The sequence below is a fragment of the Coenobita brevimanus genome, chromosome 61 (assembly GCF_032717465.1).
Source record: "Coenobita brevimanus isolate Jiangsu-jjx chromosome 61, ASM3271746v2, whole genome shotgun sequence".
Taxonomy (NCBI): Eukaryota; Metazoa; Arthropoda; class Malacostraca; order Decapoda; family Coenobitidae; genus Coenobita; species Coenobita brevimanus.
The window spans coordinates 5,342,082-5,354,997 of record NC_137014.1 but is presented as its reverse complement, the minus strand read 5'-3'; the positions used below and the strand labels follow the sequence as shown (position 1 = coordinate 5,354,997).

The 12,916-nt window shown below is 40.4% G+C and overlaps 1 protein-coding gene across 1 annotated transcript in view; it reads left to right on the top strand.

The window, feature by feature from the left end:
- Positions 1-645: 645 nt before the first annotated feature.
- LOC145403611 (QRFP-like peptide receptor) overlaps positions 646-12,916 on the top strand; it is a 285,188-nt gene continuing 272,917 nt past the window's right edge. Inside the window, exon 1 of the mRNA XM_080275288.1 lies at positions 646-791. The gene's annotated coding sequence lies outside the window, so the exon portion shown is untranslated. The remainder of the gene's footprint in view (positions 792-12,916) is intronic.

The window sequence follows — 12,916 nt, the reverse complement described above, 5'->3', positions numbered from 1 at the left end:
CTTGTCTTGAGCAGTACTTTCTGAGGCAAGAAACCATGCCAGCACCCAGCTATAAAAGTACTTCACTAAACTTTGAAAGGGAAGAATCTCCACGTCATCAGTAGACTCTTGTTTTTAAGAGGCCAGGAAATGAGTTACTGTTATCGAATTAGTGGGTCCTGGGTACGCTGTGGCGTAAGTGTGTTGCAATGTTCACTAGGAAATACTCTTCATAAAGGAGAGGTATTCGACCATTAAACTCAGAACCGCACCCATCAGAGAACGGAAAATGTGAAGGGAGAATGACTGAAGCGATATAAATGTTCGGACACTTCCAACTGTAAACAATAGATAAACAATGTGTGGAATAATAAACATGACTCGACCATAAGTATCACCTGTGGCGCTATAATGAATAACCAAAACGCAAGATCATTGTACTTTCTAATACCCGGCATCGATCATCTCAATATGACTAAGCGTTTACTTAGTTTTTGGCTGCATACGACAAATTGTATATATGTAGAAATCTGAAAAAAGCCTCAGACAAAGACACTTGCTGATCTGTGAAAAAGGGATTGAAATACATAATTATCACGATCCAGCCTCCATAATGCCGGCGATGTCATTAGTGGAGCCACGGAACTTTAGCGTACTGGTGCCCCCTGTACCGTCTGTAGCCACCCCGGGTCTACCCCTGTACACAGAGGACCTTCTGGGGTACAATGATTCAATTTGGGGAGTGGGTCAATGGGCACCCACTCCCTCACCCGTCAACCTACCCGCCTTCGTCACTTCGCCATTCCCTGCAGGTGAGGGATAATATATTAGTAGTGATAATGGTATTTACGACAGTAGTTATCACACTGGTATTAACAAACCTACAGCTAGAATTGTAAGTATTTAATAATGTAACAATCAAATCGAGGTCTTCTCCAGGACCGCATAGTTTCTAAGAAGGAAGACTGCCAAAAATAATTAATCATTTGCCATGGTAAAGACGAATGAATGGTAGAGGGGAGTCTGTTGTAATAGTGGTGCATGTGAGTGTTGAAATGGTTTTGTTTGTATATGTCAGACTCTAAATTTCTTTGGTATTAAGAGAGTGAAAACATATAGGCGTATGAGAGGGCATACTACTGTGATGCAGTTTTTACATCAAACATTCCACTCGTTAGGAAACTAAGGTGTTGCGCCTATTCAGAGGAAATTTTCTGGAATGTTAATCACTCAGTGACGAGAGACTCGCGAGAAACACAGGATGTCATTCCGGGAGAAAAGTGAATTTAATGCAGAGCCCAATCCTCATAAAACGTAAAAATTTAACAAACGTTCGTATCATGATGACATTCTAGTCCTCATTTTTAATTCATCTAAAAAAAATGAGAATAAAGAATAAAAAGAAAATTCCCAGGGCTTTATTACAGTGAAATTATCGTCTCTTGAATATTGTGGGCCATACTGAAATTCTTTTTGAACTGAAAATATGGACTAAGTTTTATGGGGCAGTTTGGTCGCGCAGAAATGGAATAGTTGACTTAACTGTTCGAACTCCCATTATAGGGTGTTAGAAGGACTCGTAACTTTTGATGACCCCTGTCATCGAAAATGAGGAAGGTAAGATTTTAACCCTGCATATTGTCTTCGTCTGTCTGCCTATCCACCAGTATATACTGTAAGAGCTAAAGGTGAAATTACTTTGACGTTCTGTGATTAATTTTCACTGAAAGTAAGGCAGATAAAAAGCACATAAATGTACTGTCATCAGATATGAGCGAACAGAGTGGGAATTCGAAATGAACCCTACAAACTGAGACATTGACCTCTGCTGAGATTGTTAAATTAAACTTGACACAACCTCTAATGACTTGTCTTGCGTGTCAGAGGTGTACGCGCCATACAGAATATCCATATGGTTTTCTTGTTATTCTTCGGTTGCGTCTTCAAGTTGAATTCCGAACTGTTCAATACCCGTGAACTAAAGTACTTTCCTTGTTATGTCCCATTACATAAATCTGGTTTACTTACTAGTCTTGGATTTACCATGTACACACACGGTAGAAAATTTCTGACCAGGGGCGGGCCAATGTTTTCGACCCGACTGGGGGCAGCACAATCAAACATCTTTGAGCCGCAGTGTGGACGAGTCTCGTGAAGCAGCTGAGTGGTTGGAACTGGTTACTAGAGTCCATCAGGTCGCTGGCGTCACAGACAGTTGCCTGCACTTCCTTTCACCCAAATTGTTTACAGGCTAAAATTCAATGCCGTCCACACTGTACCACTTTACTGGGAAAATATTTTCCCATCTTGTTATGAAAACAATTCTGAAGAGATCAGAAACTACACTTTATGTGGTTTGAGGTAATGCTGGGTGTATTAATCATATACGACAGATTCTTAGGTGTTTGCGGAGATTTTGTCGTGTGTGTGTGTGTGTGTGTGTGTGTGTGTGTTTGGGGCGGGGAGAATCATGTAACAAAAAATTATAGGAGGTAAGTTAGGTTCTCAAATATTTTAGTCTTTAGACCTAAGGAAACGACTTGCTTATTTTACTCTGGCTAACGCCACGTGATTTTACTCGCCACTGGGATGCCTTTCGGGGTCTGAAGATTTGATCTGTATTTATATTCCTTACTTACATTTGTTGCCTGCCCATGGACCAGTTTGTGTTGTTACCTGTTATGAGCCTAAGCTGAGTTATAGGTCAGATGGTGTAGGCATCCTCTGGAATCTATATGATGCTACTGGAGTAAATTTTTTTTTTACATAATGCAAGGTAAGACATAGTCTGGTCACCTACCGTAAAGGTATTATGGACATTGTTAGCCTAGCACTGTACTCCTTTTCTAAAAAATCGATAATATGACACTGGCTATTAGTTAAAGATTATACAGTACATATTTCCTTTCCTTTCTTCCTCTTTTGAAGGCTCCGACAGTAGGTTCGGTAGATCGTCCATCTGCCAAATTCCTTGACCTGGGTCCAGTCCCATCCTGAGGCGGAAATTGAAAATGGGGCAATATCATGAGTTTCCATGCATTTTCACATGATCCATACTCTTTCACCGACATGTAACTTTTGTTGTGGGCTAGTCGCTTCTCCAATGACAAAAAGTAGTGTTCATCGGTCTAACAGATCAATTGCCCTCAGGATATCCATAGAGCACTGCTTGAACGTGCATAGCAATGCTCAACGAGTATGTTAGTCCCAGGTGTATGCAAGCCCGATGTTGCAGCAGACACATAATTATCATGTCGAGGATCCCTCGATGCTATACTGCAAACCTGATGATGCAGCAGACACACAATTGCCCTGTCGAGGATCCCTCGATGATACACAAACTCTCACTTATAAAAAGAGCCACTCTAAATTCTGAAATTTTCTCATAAATTTCTCAATTATCATTCCGAAAATCGACCACTTTTATACATATGTAGGTGAAGCATTGGCTTGGAATGGGTCACTTTGTCACTGATAGAATGTGATATTCCTTTGTCCAAGGAAACGTTAGTCCATCATCAGCCATAAAACATAGTTTTTACGGATGTTGAACAGTAGATTTGCCTATCCATTTATCGCGTGTGCAAGTCGTCCGCTACATTACATGCATACTTAAATTACACATTTTCCACTTTCTTTTTTTTTTTTTCTGTTTCCTCTGGGTTAGTTACTATGTGATTACTCGTTCCAACACTTTCACTCCTTTGACAGGCCCCTTCTTCAAGTCGTAAATTGCATACGTAAGTATTATTCAGTACTATATTTGTTATCTGATTTACCATTGAGCATGTTATGCTGTGTTCATGTACTACCGGTAGCTATAGGGTTTTACAGATCTTTTATTTCCCTCTCATGTACTCGTTTCTGTAGTAACTTATCCTGACGTCTTTGTTGTTAAACTAAATGCTAATTATTGCCCATAGTTGTTCAGGTGTTTTATGTAATACCATTCCTTGTATTGTCTATTGAGTCACTCCTGCGATCATCCATCCCAAACCTCAAACCCAAGCACTCCTTATAATAACTCCCTGTCCATGCAACAGGTTGTCTTCATTCTTCCTCCCTTTAACCTCTGCCCTCTCCGTACTGTTGCATCTCTTTAGCCACTTTTCCTCTGAACGTTTTGCTTGCATCTCTCTTCCATTTCGGCGGGCGCGTAGCACTCGTGTGGCAGCATACCCCCACCTTTCTTCTGCCCTTCCCTCTAATACACGAATTAGCTGATGCTGTCATTCGTTCATGTGTGCAATAGGTCGACTCTGGAACTGTCTTCCCCTGACTATAGTTCCCATTGTCGTGACCCCCAATTTTTTCAAACACTATGTGTCCAGATATCACGAATTGAATGTATGTAGAATCTGACCTTAGTTCTTTCTTTTTATCTTGGAAAGAATAACCTTTTCCGTGCTTTCTATTTTGCTGTCTCTGGTGGTCTCCTTCAGAGAACTATACCCTACTTCGTTTCAAACCTTCTTTCCGTCTGATTTTCTGCCTGCCCCGAGACCGTACTCCTTTCTCTGTCTCTGTTCGTGTTATCTTCTCTCTGTCTCAGTAATGCATCAGAGTTTTTTCCCACCAGTTCTGCAGCAGCCTCTCCGTCCCAATTGTAAAAGTTTGTTTTGATTATGCTGTACTTGCCTCCGGAGCTTCTCAAAACTTCGGCCTAACTCGATAATCTTAAAGTGGCTAATCCCTCAGTACAGGAGCGGGATCAAGGTTTATCTAAGGCGGGAGGGGGAGGGGGAAGGGCTAGGATATTAATGTATTCCGTAAGCATTATACTTTTTTTTTTTTTTTTTTGCTTCACTCATCAGCTTCCCATGTACAGTTTGTATCTCTCACTGTGTCACCCACTCACTCAGCCACTTACTCACTCACTGAATCACATCCGGGTGTCTTGAGAGGTTAGGGTATAAATAAATGCATAATTTCATACATAAATAAAAACACACAATGCCAGATTCCTTGTTGACAGCATACCTGCGTCGTGTTGAAATATCCATATAAATGACACACAGGGACATGGCCAAACACTGCATACCCGGTACACACAGACAAACAGACAGACGCAGAAATTCACCTTGCAAGAGTACGGCTTAACCCAGTATTTGCCTCGTGCCGAAAGAAGCGTAAATTTAACACGGGCAAAACACTGGATAAATAGCTATGCGGGGGACTACCAGTGAGCCAGGAGGACATCAGTTAAGTGCCTAGACAGCGGTTAATCATTTCTTTCAGCCTAGAATACTGCAGAGGCGAGTGCGGCCAGAACTTGTCTTCCATCATGTTTTTATTAAGCCCTTATCGGTCAAACTGGTCGGGGACCGTAGGTTTGCGCGGTTCCGTCAGTATGTCCGTCAGTCTGTCCGCAATTTCGTGTCCGCTCTGTAACTTCCACATGCATGGACAGATTTTGATATAACTTCACTCAATTGTTCCTCATACCATAACGGTGTGTCGCGCGGAAAAAACAGCCATCGACTCCCAAGGTCAAGGTCACACTTGGAGCTCAAACAAGGTCGGGTGCTGTCACACGTAACAGCCTTACTTACATTCGTTTCCGCTCTGTAACTTCCACATGCATGGACAGATTTTGATATAACCTCACACGATCGTTCCCCATACCATGACGGTGTTTCGCGTAGAACAACCAGCCATCTACTCCAAGATCAATTAGATATGTATTGATGTCATCCGGTAGAGGACTAAGTATTGCATAGCAATACTTCATTCACTTGCTCCACTTAAGTCGCATGCCATTCCACAGACTGAATTGGCTTGTTGAGCGGTTAAAATGATTTAAACGATGGTTTATACATGCATAAATAGTGCACAAGGATGTCTCATTACTATAAAAAAGAAAGAAATTATACCTCGTATTAATCTTTCCAGTAGCCTGCTGACCAGTGAACATTAATTTTCTTGCAAGGTAAAGAGAATAAATGACAAATTACTGTAACAGGTAACACACTGACACCTCGGATCGGAAAGGGGCCCCTATGAAGTTACTAGTTTATCATTTTCATTATACTGTAATCCATTCCGTCTGGAACGTATTTTCTACCCTATTTTTGCCGATTACAGGTAATATATTTAATTTGCGAAGGGCCTGTGATAGTGAATGAGTTAATGAAGGCTGTCTTTAATCTCTCCAGATGGAAAAGTCTCTTCAAATCTGTAGAAAGTTATTATGGAAACAAATAGACTTTTTAAAAATTCATTGGAATAAAGTGGTTAAGAGTAAATATGCTCCAGTAAAACTTTTACCATCAACTAGTGCAATCCCTACCAGTTCCCGGAAGAAATGATTCACCAAACTTTTCCACCACTCTGATAAGTTGCTTTTAATTTTTTTGCCACCCAGTGAGGCTAATTCATTAGACTCCATTTCTCCCACTACTCTTCTGACTTCCTCATCTTTCTGTAATGTTCCTTGAATTCCCACTCTGATGTGTCATAATATGTTAGCTGTTCAACTGTTATCCTATAAAAGCCAGGAACTGCTTTTATGTATTTCCCAGTATTTTAGTGCGTGTCTGGTACAAATTTTGTTTCACTAACACATTCGGTACGGTACTGTATACTGTACTTATATTATTCTAGCACAGTTACCCAACGTTGCCTGTTAAAAAAAAATAATAAAAACTATACAGTATGTCTGTGCATACAGGCGTTGCCTGGGTGCCCTGGAGACAACCTGTACGTGGAGGGAACCTCCGGTGTTTTTATGCTGCTAAAAATCTGATCCGGACTGAGGCATAATATCACTGCAAAGTAAAGTTTGGAAGGTTAAAGAAAAAAAAATGGCCTTAGTTTGAATGACGGGGGGAGGGCAGCCCCGGGGAGACTGATTACTTCCGGAGGTAACACCTTGCCTAAAACCTGGCCAGGGTGGAGGTTTATCACTGCAAAATTTCGCCTTCTGAGGTAGAATTAACGTACTACCACTGTCATTGCTGCCACCGTCATCACTACCACCATCATCACTACCACAACCATCACCATCATCACTACCACAACCATCACTATCATCACCATCATTACCACCACCATCACTACCACCATTATCACTGTTTCTAGCAACACAACCACTATCACCACTACAATTATCATCACTACCTCGTCATCATTCTAAAAGGTGTATTAATGAAGGACGAACACATTTTTCTCAGCATGCACATATTCCCACACTTATCATCCCTTCCTACAGGTGTAATTTTTCTACTCACTCTCCTTTAATGTTATCGATTTATTCAGTTCAGATGACATAAGTTATATCACCCTCCCACCTACACCACCCACCCACCTACATCGCTCACCCACCTACACCACCCACCCATCTATCTACACCATCCCACCTGCACTACCCTCCTAATTACACCACCCGCTCACCTCATCACCTTCCCTCCTGCCTCACTGTCATACCTACACCACCCTACCACCAACACCATCTTCCCACCTACACTGCCCACATACCTACACCATCTACTTGTAAACTTAATGTTCGGGGAAGGGTCTAGATCTCGCCAGGTATGAATGTAGATATGGATCTTCTCTGGTCCCACTCTGCCTAAAACCTCTCGGAGTGGAGGTCTGTCTCTGCGCAAAAATTCGTATTCCTTATTTAAAAAAAACAACACACACACACACACACACTTCACTTTATACGTATTATTCTTGCAATCTCTAGACGATTATTATTCAATTTAGGATCCGCAATAGTAAATGCGTTCATTAAGGTTGTATCTTCTTGTAGATAGAAGAGTATCCCTTGTACTATATAAAATCGTTTGGAGGCCGTTAAATTAAAGCGAAAAATTCGTCATCCAAGTTTAAGGGTTAATTACAGCGCTTGGTTTTGCTGTTCTTTTTAACCGCGAGAGCTAACAAGTACAGAAAGATGATAGAAAGGAGAAAAATTCAGTAGGCAACTCGGGAAGCAAGGGCGTCTCCAGGATGGTGGGGAGTGGGTTTCCAGTCGGTAAATATTTATATCCTACAGTGTTGAAAGAGGCGGGAGGAGGTGAAAAAAGAAAGGAAAATATTGAGTCTACAGGGACCCACCCGAAAATTTGTTAATACTTTGAATCAACTGTCAGTAAGTGTCTATACATCTATCTACTGTATCTGTCTATCGATGGATAGATAGACTGATAGATTGACCTATATATATAAATATTTATGTGTATGCATATACATGCAGGAGGGTAGGAATGCATGCTGCGTCTGGCAAGGTAGGGTAAGTAGGGTACACTTGAGGTAGTCAGGTGATAGGATGGTATGCTCGCTATGCTGGTAGGAAGGAAGGAATAAGGTAATATTGGTTGGCAGACGGTGCCTGTAAGTACAAAGGAAAGCAAACGACGAGAGACCTACTGCTCCTTTTGAAATTGTTTAAACAGTATGACTTTGATATCTGTTTTATGAGTCTAACTTAATCTTAGGAAAGCAAGCAGACATCTTCAAACGTCAATCAACATTAAAACCAACGACGTAACTGCGGTACAGATACACTGTCATGGAAATTCCGTCAAGAAAGATAAATTCTAAATTAATTTCGCACTAAAGTGAGGTAAATGGGTTCATCTACATAAAAAATGTAATATTGAGTGATTCGTTATGCTACGCTTTTGTTGTACTATTTTTGTTCTGGACGAGAGAAAAACGAGTAAAAATTATTATATTACTTAGCCGTCAACGTAACTGGTATCACTTAGGAAGTTGATCTCCCAATATGGTATGTACTTGCTGCAGCCAGACGATTTCACTCAGCTTAGGTGAGACGTCTGGTGGTGACGGCAATAAAAACAATCTCCAGTAGGTAATCCTTGAAGTATTTTGTTTTCCAAATACAAGATGATCAGGCTTGGGGGATGCGTCATCATGTAAAGTCTCAAAGTGTACGTGAATGTTGCGATGTTGCTGTTTTCTTCACTGTTTTAGTCAGAGAAGCTCATTCGGCTTTGTGCACTATTCAACGGCGTACGTGATGAATGGCATTAGAGACTTAATTCTCATCTCCAAGTAACTTAAGAATGTAACTAGGACGGGGAATGAATGGTGTAGGCTAAAGGTGTGATAGTTCGTTCAAAATAATGACTGTTTTATCTTTCAGGGTCATACTCTAAGAAGCAAAGGGGATCTCACAAGTGCCTCTTCGTTAGAAAGTAATGTTGCTTACAACATCTACAAATTCTTTGTTATCTATCGTTTCCGTATCGACATGAATTGTATCAGTAACATACAACAGGATATCGATAAGTAATGTGCAAACTAAATCGCTCAAGGCAGAGACCCCACGGAAACCCCAAAGCAGTTAAAAAGAGGACCCTTATTCCAAACCTATGATTTTATTCTGTTTCGGATGAAGTTGTATTGGTGAAGAGATTAGTGAGCTTTGTTCATAATGCTGTCACCAGGAGATAGCCTTCATCAACCCATCCAGTTCGATGGGGCAGATGCACTGTATTAATACATTTTTTATTCAGAGTACGGAGACTTTAAGAACTGGAGGGATTGGGCATAGTCTTTATTAAGCTCAGCAGAGAATTTGCGAACTGGAAGAGTTATATATAGACTTCTGTAACTCTGTCATTGCTATGGGGCTTTCCTATACTTACCTGCGATACATACAGGGTAGAGAGAGAGAGAGAGAGAGATACTGTAAGTAGACAGAGGTAGATAAATAGATAGATAGATATGTATGCATTGCACAGTTTGATATGTATATGTATTTATATAGATATATACGGTATATATATATATATATATATATATATATATATATATATATATATATATATATATATATATATACAGTGTATGTGTGTGTGTGTGTGTGTGTGTGTGTGTGTGTGTGTGTGTGTGTGTGTGTGTGTGAAGTCACCCTTTGGCTTCACTAGAAAACTCCAAATGACAAAAATTGTAAAAAAAAATGAAAATGAACGCCACTTTCATGACGCTAGTTTTACTAGCTTTGACATGACACTCTGGAGTTCCTGGGTCCATGGATCAGTATTTGTCAGAAAGTTTAAATTTCCTTTGAATCTCCTGTAAAGTTTTTCCATATTTTGTAACACACCTACAAGGCAAACTTACATGGATTCTGGATTTTATTTACCTGTATTTTCTTATTCAATTTCGTCATCATTATCATCATTATCCAGACCTCTTTTCCCACTCCAAAGTGAGCCCAGGTAGGATCCAGACAGCCACACACACACACACACACACACACATATATATATATATATATATATATATATATAGTGAGAGAGAGAGAGACAGAGACAGAGATACTAATCAAAGTTTGTCCAGTTGGATGAGCCACACTCCTCACCATTTGACCCACCGGAATCCCTGCTCTACCTGATATTTCAAACATATTCTGCACTTAGCTTCACATTCACCTATTCGACGGAATCAATCCGACAACCGTCAGGTTAAAACGGGGTACCAAACCCTGATCAAACACTCAAACAAATTTGTAAAAAATCAAGCCAGCCCCATTACTTGTCTACTCCCAAACCTCCATAGGTCCTCTGCCTCTTTCTCACCCACTCATTTACTCCATCTATCCACCCTTTAGGAATCTAGGCCTGCCAAGTTTCATCTCACCTTCAGATTCGCTTAGATATACTTTTTTCACCACTATTCAGATCACTGGTTTCCATGTGCCAATACCACCTAAGCACACTCACTTCATTTCTGGTGTCCACAGACTTCCCTATTCCCTCAACTTCCATGAATCACATCATTTCTTATATTATCCACTTTCTCCATTTTACACACATTACTCAAAAATCTTACCTCAACTGCTCTTACTTTTAACTTATTTGCGTGAGATGTATGTATGTATGTATGAATGTACCATCATCGTCTAGACCTCCTTTCACACTTTCACATTCCAAAGTGGGGTGAGATATGGTCCAGAGAACCAAAAAAAAATTGAGAGAATGAAATACTACCCACTTTTGCCTAAATATATAAGGCACAGTCTATAAAAAAAAAAAGTATGGCACACTTGGGGTAGGATGGATGTGAAAATGAGCGAGTTTTGTAAGACACACATACATCTATTAACCCAGTTCCTTAAAAAAAAAAAAAAAAAAAAAAAAAAAACCAGCACCCGAATGTGAACTTTTGTGCGATTTCGAGTCCTAATAATTACCAAGGATATTTTTGCTTTTGCAGTCACATGGTTCTCCACATATCACAGTCCTTTGTCCGTGTTTCAGAATGTTACGTGCGGTTAGATGGCCGATACTTTTTTAGTCTTCTGTACATTCTCATTCACACATTATTCAAGCTCCTAGAATCCCGGATAAGCAAGAAAAACAGTCTATACAAAATTCTTCCAACCAGCTCAATCGCTTCATGACCATTCTCACACACTCATTTACCATGTTCATTCACCTTCTTCTAGGCTTACCATGCCTCCTCCCACCTTCAAATTCGTTCAGATATACTCTTTCCATTACTCTGTTCACATCCATTCCCTCCACATTCTCATACCTTCTAAGCACACATTCTTTAGCCCCTTTACATCTTTCACGATTCACATTGTTCCTTATCCTATCCACTCGGTACACTTGAAACACATTCCTCAACAGTCCCATCTCCATCATTCTTACTCTTGACTCAGTTTTCATGTCACATCAGTCTGACGCCTGCATGTCAGAGTGGGCACTAAAGCTCCAGCCTCCACATTCAGACTACTTATCAAGGCGTTCATATCACCAACTACATTCTTTCCCTATGAGGCTTTACTTTCTACTGATATTGCACATTTGCCCTTTTTTTCTCTTATTCCACGTAGGTACTTAAACTCTCTCACTAATTCGTCACTCTCCATTCACCAGATCATCACATTTGGACCCACATTCTGTGTCAGTAGCCATCTTTTTACTTTTCTCTACGCTTTGAAGGTACGACGCTCAGACATTAACAAACCTACGCTCCATTTTGCAAAGTTCCTCTTCACTATTAGCACAGCATTATTTGCATACATCAGGTTTCAACTTCTCCAGCTTGCTCATCCCTCCATCACTTAAATTTTTACCTCTCTTATAGCATCATTCATATAAATACTAAATACCCATAGGAGCATCAAACATCCTATTTTCACTCCAACAAAGAAGTTAAATAACTCGCTTAGACAGCTCTTATATAAGGCTCAGTACCTTGATAAAAACTCATAACAGCAATCAGCAGCAACTTTTCCTTCAAATCATACATAGGTAAAACCTTCCATAAATCCCCTCTATACACTTAGGCGTATTCTTTTCTTTCTTTTTTTTTATCCATAATTCTTATCAGTGCCTTATAGTTTCTTCCACAAGCTTTCTCCATCATCTATCTGATCGAGAATATCTGAGCCACACATCACCTACTACTCCTAAAGCTTTCATATTCGCCATGCACCAGACCTTCTGATATATTCCTTATCCACGTTATTATTATTTTTTTATACCATTCCTGGTACACTCAACAACCTTTTGCACGATAAGTTTTACTCATGCCGATCACCTTTGTTTTTCACAAGGGCCCAGGCACAGCCTTCTCACACTGTTCTGGTACAGCTTCATTCACCTAAGCCTTCTAACAAATCCGAGACCCTCAAAAAAAAAAAAAAATCTTTCCATTCTGACCACTGTTGAAGAGAGAAACCTGTATTTTACACAGGAAAAATCATCTGATAAATTATCAATATGCCGGGTATCGAACCCGGGACTATCAGGTGAGAGCCAGGCAGCATACCACTACACCCCCGCCAGGTAAAAGCTAACTTACTTTGTCACAATCTTGTAACCAACGTCCCTCCGCCTCCACTGTGGGCCTGAAGAGGGTGAGTTAACCTCCTGGCACTTGGGCAAGTAGATCCTTTTAATCTATTCCAAGCACTTACGGCAAGTCAGAATGGAGAGAGAAACCTGTA